The following is a 10,426-nucleotide window of genomic DNA, read 5'->3' as shown; positions in this document are numbered from 1 at the left end:
CAGTATTATTTTTTTCAGGTAGCGTCCGCCTCTTCCCTCCCCTGCTCTCTGACAGCCTTATCTCAGTGCCTTTGCCGTCCTCATTTGCCCCGATAGACAATCTTTAATATCATTAGTTTTTCTCACAACAACACCCCATAAACAGCAATTTTCTTCAGCTACACATTCAAATGTGTTGATTCAATGTGTTTTTGCCCTCAGACCTTTAAGCATACAAAGGTGAATCATCTTTTTTTGTTCCTTCTTCTTTGTATTCTCGATGGGTGATGGACTGTGTCCTCCCAACGACAAGCATTTTTCTCTCACACCCATGGGCCAAAATCTCTACATTAGGGATCTAAACAAAAGTGTGGTTCACAAGATCAGGAACAAATGGAAGGGTAATAATAATAATAAAAAAATCTATTAGAAAATTGAGATTATTACAGATACTTAGGCCTGTTTTCACCCCAAGTTGGACATTTAAGCGAGAGACTTGAGTGGCAAACGTAGCTGGCTCCATGCACAGCGAACTGGGAGAGTGAAGCATTTCTTGTGGGTGATTCATTCTGACTAACACTGAATTGCCTGCTCAGGTTGCCAACAGCAGGACTCAGGGGAGGATCTGGCTTCTGGCCAGGGGCTGCAGTATCTGGCTGGGGGGCAGGAGGCACTCAGGTGGCACCAGGAGGCACTGTAGTGAGCAGCAACCATTGAGCCTGCTTATGAAAAGGAAAAGGACAGTAAGTTGTTCAGGAGAGTGGGAATTTCAATTTGAAATGTTTTCCTGAGATGGTGGGAAGATATTTGCAGCAACTGATTTTTTATTTATTTAATTTTTTTTCAGTGCTACACATGGCTATAATACGTTCCAGGAACCTCATTTCAAGAACTCTGATTTGGTTGGTCTTAATATGCTTGATGTTTAATTTTTGGAGTTTTGGCCAGTTAACAAATTCATTTTGTGTGAGGAAAACAACTTGGTGAAGCTGTGTGCAAATCCTGCCTGTTTGGTGAGCTCGAAGTGGTAGAAAAAGAAAACCCAGCTAAGCTGTGCTGGGGAGTGGTGCTTTGACTCATCGCTGCTTCCTGTAGATCCATATCTCCTCTCCTCTGCTTGACCCTTAGCTGTAACTTCTACCTACAGGTGATCCAGGTTGATTGGAGAGCTCCTTCTTGCCTGCCTCAGAGGGCTGGATAATTTCAGTTTTCCACTAGATACCTAAGGGATCCAAACCACAAGTCCAAGTGATTCAGCTCTCAACTTTGTGTCATGCTCTCTGTTTGATCTTTGCAAGACAGTGTGGGTTTGTTCATCCAAGGAAAGGACTGCATGCCCTGTCTGAACTAGCAGAGCCCTCTGAACATCACCCAGGAGCAAAGAAGTAATTTCCCAGCTCTCTGAGCTGTGTTTCTAGCACCTCGCTACTGACCCTTTCTTTTCTATTGCATAAACCTTATCTTCACTCACAAGTCCTTCCTCAAGACCAGTGCTTCTTATCATCTCCCATCTGCCCCAGAACATGTCCACCACTCACTGTCCTGTCATCATATCTTCCAGAAAACACTTCTGAGTGTCAGCCCATAGCCAGCACTACTGGGGGGAGCTCCCCAAAGCCAAAACAACCTCCATGAGTTCCTCAGGAAGCCATCCCTGGATGACAGCCACATCAGGCTGAGACCACTGCCTTGGGTGTGCAGGACTGCTTGTCCTTTTACTCCCCTGTTAGTCAATACTTGCCTGTTGTCTGTGGTGCTATATTTAAATGGTGAACTGCTTGGAGCACACCCTGTCCTTTCATTTTGTGATTGCACTGTGCCTCATATAATGGGGTATTGCTTCATGACTTGTGCTGTTAGGAATGGATGCAAAGCAAATAAATAATATTAATGCTAATAAGAACCTTTCCTTACTTCCTGCTTTTGTCTTTCTTTCATTTGTTTATTTTATCTTCGCTGTTATATTTGTGCTTATGTCACTTAAATAAAAGAGCTACTCAAATGCACCTTGTTTTTTATTTTCCCAGAGAATGTTCACTTCTTTGTCCAAAGTTAAAAAAACTGAATACCGAATCAACCAACATGGAGGTTGTTTTTAATCAAGTAATTTATCTTGGCGAGCCCTGCTGCTGTTTGGCAAAATAATCCATTTCTGTCTCAGCAGAAGCCTGTGCATTCTATTGAAGATAATCCTTGATTCATTTGATTTTCTGTTTAGTTTGATCAGTACCTCAACGAACAGCTCTTTTGTATTAAAAAAAAATAATAATAAAGTAGCTTACACCTTTCTTTTTGATCACTTTAAGAACTGCTTCTGAATAATTTACTTCGTTGCTAGAAAATAACCTCATTTCCCCACAAACACATCATGCAAAATACAGGACATTTACAGCTGTGGCTAGATAATTTTTTATTTTTTATTTTTTATTTTTCTGCAAAGAGTAGATTTGTCTTCAAATGTTGTTTTAGTTATTCCCAAGCTATTTGTATATCTGAGAAAAATGTGCTAAGTAGTTTTGGCTAGGCACTGGATTCCGAAGTGTGTCAGAGTGAAGATATCCACATTTTATGCAGCAGTCTTTGGTCAGTGATATCCAAGCTGTAGAAGACTTGTACATGATCCTGAACTTGGCATGCAGGATCTCAACCCTGCTTCTTTGGAGAGTGCTCTGTGCAGCAGCCCATGGGTATTCATGGGAAAGAGCTGACCACAATGTTCTTCTGAAGTCCTACTCAGGATGGGATGTTGCAACATCCTTTACTATTATCAAGTGTTAGAAAACAGAGCTCCATACATCATAGCAAGATATAAATTGTTAATAAAGCCCTTTTTTTTTTTTTGGTGTTGTCTTATTTCTTAGAAAAGAAAATGTTACTAGATAATTGTACTCAGGCAAGCAAAAGAAAAGACATACATTTTAGGTACGATATACCGGATTGTCATTAAACCACAAGGAATTTCTGCTTCTAATGTGGTTGGGCAGCAGCCTGATGGAAAGAATGGGACTGCATTTTTCATGTGAGCAACTGGGTCCCCATTTGTATGTTCAGTGCATCCCAGAAAATTAATGGATCTGCAAATGAACTACTGAAATGGTAAGAGTTATCTACATATTTCATTTATTTTATAATAGCTGTTAATCTTACACAGCCTGATTTGATAAAACAGATCATCAGATCTTGATTTTTGTGTGCTTAATTTAAACTGTAATTAACTGTGCATTATACATGTAAATTGCAACGCAGAAGTAAATGAGGATGGGACTACAGTCCAAAAACAAGTGTAAAAAGCTGAATTGGTAAATTCCTGCCTGAGTGAGGAAAAAAGCACCAGATTGTGTGGACAAAACAGAAAAGCTTCAAAATATAGCAAGCCAACCCTTCTCATTGGGTTCCCAGGTACACTGTGAGGAAGAAAGGGAGAGAGTAATGTAGGGGGCCATGTCCATCAGAGCTCCCTGCCCAGTGTGTCCCTTCTAAGCAAGACTTGCTGTGATAAAGCCTAGCTGCTTCCACAGCTCAAAATGCAGGCAGCCAGGAGGGGGGATGTCAGTGGGGAGTCAATGGTGTTGCACAAATTAGCTACTCTGTCAGTGAAAGGAATAGATATCTGAAAGGTGAAGCATAAGTACGCACTGAACTCAGGCTGACAAAATTTGGCATGCTGACCCTTGGTCCAAACCCTTCATGTAACTCTGAATTTGAGTAAAAGCAGACATACAAATAATAGTTTTTGTGTGATGAAGTTCAATGACAAACCAGATCTATAATGAAAATAAGAACCTTCCCTTACAGTGACTCCAGTGCCTTAACACCAACTTACGTTCTTGTTCCATGGTCACATTAAGCCAGCTTGAATCCTGGTGCAGGTCAAGTCCTGCTCCCCGCTGCTCCAGGACATGTCCCACCTCTCCTCGTTCCCTTCTACCAGAACACACACTAGTGTGGCCAGGCAATACACAGGCTCTGGGAATTCATCTGGCTTGAAACAAACCCTCCACTCCCCCAAAAGAATTGCCTCCATTTCCCCATAGGACCACCCTTGGGGTGAGCCAGTGACAGCAAAACCTGGGGTCTGCTGGCTGCAGCCTGCTATCGCTCTCTCTTCTTTTAGGGGACCTAACTTCTCAGGGTCAAAAGCACTCAGAAAGAGAAAACTATCCAAAAATATTCCAAACTTTTACAGAAAAGATTTGAATAAATTGGTTAGTCCAAACCTCTGTATTAAGGCAATTAATTGCTCCTTGTTCTTTGCCTGAGATATGTTTTTTTTTTTCTTCTACCCTGTTGTTATAAAGCTTCAGTGAAGGATGTGTTCTTGGTTTCAAGATAAAACAAGAGAAAATGCCTCTCTTCTATCTTCCTGACACCATCTGTTCCTTTTTCCCTCCCTCTTTTTCATTTTATCTTTACATATATATTTATTAGAGCACCTTCATATAGTTGTGAAAGAGATTTGAGTGATGTGTTCTCCAAGACTTGCCTATGATCTTCAGCGTAACTAGAGGAAACTGCACATTAATATGCCTTAGGTGGAGGGACAAATACCTCAGCAGGCACACACCTTTAGCAGGTATTTATTTTTGAAAATAGACCAGTAAACAGCCGTGTTAGAGCTTGCAAAACTTTTTGGTGTGTAATTATTATTGCCCTATGACTCTATCCCTGTACAATGAACACTCTTCTATCAAATGCAAACATTTAATGAGTTAAGAAAATGCTTTCCTTTGTTGGAAATGGACTCTTTATGGGATTCCAGTGCTAAAAGTCCTTGGTTCCTTGACATGTCTGGGGAATAAATTTTTTACATTGCTAAAACAAAAAGTCTAAGAAGATTATTTGGTTTAGGTTTTTAGGGTAACCAAATACGAGTCTCCCCTTTGATTTAAATGCATTCCAAATCACCGCATAGCTTGCAGAAAACAAGTATTTTCCCGTTTCTGTGAGGGCAGATGACAAAAGGTACTATCACAGTTGGTGATACATGGTGAATTCCTTGGCACATTCAATAGAAAGCAAAAAACTGTTTGAGTTGATTGTACCTGAAAATCTTTTATACTAAGCACACTGTTATGCTGAAAGTGAGATGTCCAAAGCAACCGTTGGCATATTTACAGGCTTGCCATGTGTAAAGTAAGGAAAACAGGTTGTGCTGTCTCCAGTAGAGAGCATGAATTCAGCCAGTGTCTTGACAATTTGGGAAGACCCCTGTATCTGTGCTGCACCTGGTTCCTGTACAGAGAAAACTTCAGCATATGGGGGTGCTGTAAGGCAACTCACCCCTCACATAAGCTAGGACATAAGGTAGAGGTCATTTGCCCCTAACTAATCCTATCATAGATCAGTACTCGTAATGTGATCCATCTGCTGATCTGCAAGGTCATTTCTTCAGTTCCTCATGTCCTGCAAAGTCATTCCTCCAGTCAACATCTTTTCCTCTGGACCTTGGATCACCTAGCCTGTTGTTCAGTATTGTCAGGATACGGCCAACATGTTCTACATTCTTATCTTTACTTTTGTTCAACTATAGGTAGTTGTGTATACCCTAAATTGTCATTGTTCTTTACCTCATCATTTAATTATGAATACCTGGTGCAGCTCTCTAACTGAAAGTTGTTTAAATGGTGTTTGATAAACCTATTTCTTCTCCATGATCCACAGTTTGTAAAGACTTTATTTGTGTTAGACAAGCAGTCCTTCCGTTGCCCATCTGAACCCTGCACCGCAGACAGAGTCACAAGGGCTGTGAGACATACTGCCTGGGTAAATAAATTGGACAACAATGCTAGCAGTTACTCCTTCTAGAACAACGGTGCCATGTAAGGTCATATTTATTTTCATAGCCTTTGTTTTTTGACCTGTTGATTATAAGACCTTATTGTTTTGCAGTTCTGACTAAGCCATTTGTCTTTTGTTGTATCTCATCTGCTGATGAATAGATATCCCCAGCAAACCGAGGCTGCCAAACACCCCTGGGACTCCAGTCTCCGTGCCAGATATTTGCTACATAGCAGTACACGACACTGCAGGGAGATGATGTACCTTTGTCTATGCCGGCAGTGACATCAAAACAATCATTTAATTTCTGGTGTACTGAGAAAGCCATTGGAAAACGTGAGTGATTTTACAATGAAATCTGTACATTTTCAGTGTCATGCTATAGCAGCATCACTGTCAAATGCTTTCTTACAGTCACTGAAGTGTAAGAGTACTAGTTGCCATTAATTTATTTGTTCATTAGCATTATGTAGTGTGAAGGTATGGTCAATGAACAAAGCAGGAGGAAGGAAACCAGATAGCTTTACTTCTCGTCATGGTAGCTTCTCTTCAGAGTAATTGTACAAAGCCCCTTCTTGGACAGGAGCATTATTTACCTCCCATTGTTTCAATCACTTACATCTTTCTTAGGCAATTCTGTCATGGTGTATTTCCTTCTTTCCTTTGAGGTGAATTTTAGTCCCTGTTCACTACTGTAATTTCATTCTTCATATTACTTGCTTTGAGTGGAAGTACACTTATTTTCCTGGCTGACAGTGTTTATAGCTCTGCAGTTTGCTGTTGGAAATTTTCAGTTCACCTTTGGCAGTCTTTGTGAATATCCAGCTCTTCTATCTTACTTACAATACCATGTTCAGTCCTGTTTCAGTTGGGGATCTACTTAGTGCACAATAGAAGTGGTCCATGACCTGCATTGACATGGCCTGCCTTCCCCTTTGTTTTCTGTGCTTGTAGTGATTCGCTTATCTTTGCTTCCTTTGGAAAGTCCCGACAGGTTCTAAGCCATATCAGGGAATGTGCTTCTGATGGGTGTCCAGGTCTAGTCTACGTGATTGGAAAGGGATTTGAAGTCCTTCCAGGCGGAAAATTCATTTGAAGGGGAAGAAGTTGGCAACCATCCCACGATGCTTCCTATTACATGACTAAACTGTTGACTTTTGGTGACCATTTTTAAAGGGCCTTCTAATCAGAAAAGCAATAATTTCAAAATCTTTCAATTTCAAAATCTCAAAATTTCAATCTGACCATATAATTATAGCCTTCATTCCACTAGAAATCCTGCAGTTAAAATAAAGAGAATAATCTTGCTCCAACCATGAAATACTTGAAATGTGTAAAATATTTCTTTTCCTTTGCTTCAAGAGAGCCACATGGAAGAATCTTGATGTGAGATTATCATTTTTTCTTGTTTCTGTGAACTACCATCAAATGTAGTGATTTGTTTTATATGTGAAATGTGAACTCAGGCACTCTGCTCCAGCAACTTAGTTTGTGTAATTATACACTTTTGTGAATAATATAAGTCATATTACTGTGATTAACATTTGTAAATCACCAAGTGTGTAATAATCACCTCCAGTTATTAAACCAACAACACAACTTATCTGAGCAATTTTAGCAGATATTAAGCTACATGGGCTACGAAAACAATTGATAATGCTGGAGAACAACTGTTTCTGTGCACACTTTTGGAAGGCTAGCAATGCCAAACAACTAAAAAAGCTTAGATAGGCTAGGAAGTTCTGTACGTAACTGGTCTTTGCCTCATGTCAGAGGATAATGATGGCTTGCTTCTTTGTGTGATTAGTTTATGACTTTTTTCATTAAAGCCAAAACCTTTCTGTCATTATTCATCATCTGCATATGCTTTTCCTTAGGCTGGTACATGCACTTTAGGCTGGTACCTGCACTTTGCTGAAAACCTCCATGCAAAGACTGAGATTCTTGTCAGGACACCTTCAAGAAAACTGCCGTACTGAACCAAGCTCAAAGTTGGCTCGAAACCTCTTGGACAACACGGTGGAGTGCACTGCCCTTGCATCTGACTCATGGAAAAGAGCTGCCCCGTACCACCCAAGAGCAAAGTGCTTTACAAACAGCATGAGACCACGCCTAAACCCTTAGATAGCAAGAGATGTAAGACCACAGGAAGCATTGACTTTTCCACACTGGGAATGTGGAAGCTCCTCCATTTGTTATGTGCTGTGAACCAACAGAGCAACAGACTGCTGTCAGTAAATCCAAATGCTGTCATCACAGCAGCTGCCCAGGAGCACAGATGTGTGGGTTAATAGAACCTGCCAAAGCCAAGCACATAAAGAACTTCATCAAAATACATCAGTGCATCAGACATCCCTTTGCTTTCAATACTAAGGATAAACAAAGGTCACACTGTCACCAGATCACAGAAGCTTGCTGGGCTTGATGCTATTTTTTGCTGAGTTGCTCAAGAATTAGAGAATAGCTGGCAATTTCATTCACAAATATTTGCTAATAGTTCCTAATATTTGCAATAGTTCCTAATGGGGCAGTGGAAGCATGGAAGACTGGAAAAGACATGGCTGTTCTACATCTGGGGAGGAGACAAATGTGCTCTAAAGCTACCAGGCAGCATTTTTTGCTGTCTCTTTGTTAGGAAACTTTCTGTTAGAGTGACATACAGAGCTGAAAGCCTCTACTAAAATGTGTTTGGCATCCAGCTCCAACTTCTGGGTCTATGGTCCAGCATGGTCCACCTAGAAGGTGGCTACCAAAAGGAACCAGAGGCAGCAGCTGTGCTGCCTGCCTGCTCAGGAGCTCTGTGCACTCTGGGGCAGTGCCTGCTGCATTGGGAAGTCCCGTCCTTTTTCTCATCATCCAAAAGTTCAGCAATAGCAATCTGCATGCCTTGCTTGGCAGCCGTCCCAGTAGCACAAGAGCACTCTGTGATGGACTCTTTGGTTTCTAGGCTTAGATGACTACTTCTTAGACTTTCTAACAGCAACATTTCATGCTGTCATTTCAAGCCATTTCATGGCTTATAGACACAATGGCACTGCGGATGAAATAGTAGGCATAGTCTCTTCAAGGGTCCCTTAGACCTGATTAGGGGTTTTAAGCTCTCCTTCTTTAAGATATATGGATCCCCCCAAGGAAGAATGGATTTTGAACCTCTGCTCTCAGACATATCTCCTTTTAACATGTGGAGTTCCAAAAGCAATGACAGATTAGAAACTCATGCCAAAGTCGCTGAAGCATTTACTATAGCCCAAGGAAGCTAGTGTCACTCTTTCCTTTGTCCAGAATTACTTTAACAGAAGTATGCGACCTCTTCGAACTCTCTCTATGGCTCGTGTGAAATGAAATCTAACCTAAGTGCGGTAATCTGGGGGCATTAAATTACGTTTAACCTAAATCGTTAACAGTTGTTGATTCTCCACGTTGTAATTACATTGGCTACAAACGGGATCGAGTCCACAGCGCGGAGGAGACGTCAGTGGGGTGACCGGGAACTGACAGGCAGCCGCGCCAATCCCCGGCGCCGGGCTGGGAGGGCTCGGCAAGGGAGGGGGGCTCTGCACATATGTCCAGAAATTGCTGCAGTGGATGGCTTGGCTCGGCTCTCGCTGCTATTTAAAGGCACATGAGCTGCATGTTAAATTGGGCATTAGTATTTGCCTGGCTCGCCGGCTTACAGCTGGTTTGGTGGCGCTGTACAGCTCTCTTGTTGGGGGGCTGAGGACAAAATGAAGGCAGGAGCTGTAAGCACAGAAATTTTAGGGCATAAGGGGCTAATTCCTACTTCTCATCTTGAGTGTTTCATCAGGGCAACTCCCTGAAACAGAACAGCATTAGCAAATTAAGAGCATAGTTTGCCACTGTGCTTTGAGTTGCCAAGAAATGCCTGGTTTCTTCCACGAAGAGCCTGCTCAGATAAACCTCTCTACTTTTCGTGGAAGATAAGGAGGAGTGTTTGCAAGCAGAGGATTTGCCTGTTGCCTAGCCTGACCAGCCAGCCGGGGTGCCCGTTGTCAGCAGTTATCCCAGTGCTGCAGGAGGCAGGTGTAAAGCCTCAGGACACCTTTCCTACTTACTGTAGGAAGAAAAAAAAAAAAAAAAAAAAGAAAAGAAAAAGTGGAATCTGTTAAATCCATAAATTGCCGTCTAAAATACCTATCAGCTCACTAACAAACTATTACCAAAAGGTTTTAAAATGCTAGTGAATGAGACAGGAACCACAGCACAAAGAAACTGAAGCTGCGCCTATACTAGCAAATGAAATGTGCCTGGGGCCATTCCCTGGCACTGAGGCCGGTTGGCAAGGAGCAGCCTGCATCCATAACATTAACCTCTCTTACCCTCCAAACAGGGTGGTCGCATGGAAACTGGTGCTGGGAACAGTCCCTGGCCCACAGTGCTTCTGAACCCTACCCAGAAACAGGGCAGGGGAGAGGTGGCTGGCACTGGCCCACGTGCCAAGAACCGTGCCATGAATTTCACCGTGGGGAGGATGGGGAGTGCTCGGGGCAGCCCGGTGCTGTCAAACCTCCTGGTGTTGAGTGAATTCCAGCCTCTGCTATGGACAAGAAAAATATCACAGTGAATGAGAGCAGCTCCACCCTTTTATGCTCTTGGTTAGGAGCACAAGAACATGTAAGACATGTACTTTGCCCTGAAAGCCTTGCTGGCA

The 10,426-nt window shown here is 42.1% G+C and overlaps 2 long non-coding RNA genes across 2 annotated transcripts; both read left to right on the top strand.

Moving 5' to 3' along the window:
- Positions 1 to 624: 624 nt before the first annotated feature.
- On the top strand, positions 625 to 1,960 carry LOC118249467 (uncharacterized). The gene is made up of 3 exons (XR_007707751.1): positions 625 to 722; positions 827 to 992; positions 1,541 to 1,960. It is a non-coding gene; the product is annotated as an uncharacterized LOC118249467 (long non-coding RNA).
- An 896-nt stretch (positions 1,961 to 2,856) lies between these two features.
- On the top strand, positions 2,857 to 9,041 carry LOC118249456 (uncharacterized). The gene is made up of 4 exons (XR_004779057.2): positions 2,857 to 3,075; positions 5,641 to 5,798; positions 5,919 to 6,093; positions 7,635 to 9,041. It is a non-coding gene; the product is annotated as an uncharacterized LOC118249456 (long non-coding RNA).
- Positions 9,042 to 10,426: the final 1,385 nt, after the last annotated feature.

This window comes from Cygnus atratus, chromosome 1, assembly GCF_013377495.2.
Source record: "Cygnus atratus isolate AKBS03 ecotype Queensland, Australia chromosome 1, CAtr_DNAZoo_HiC_assembly, whole genome shotgun sequence".
Lineage (NCBI taxonomy): Eukaryota > Metazoa > Chordata > Aves > Anseriformes > Anatidae > Cygnus > Cygnus atratus.
The sequence above is the reverse complement of the archived record's forward strand: the minus strand, read 5'-3'. Positions and strand labels throughout refer to the sequence as shown.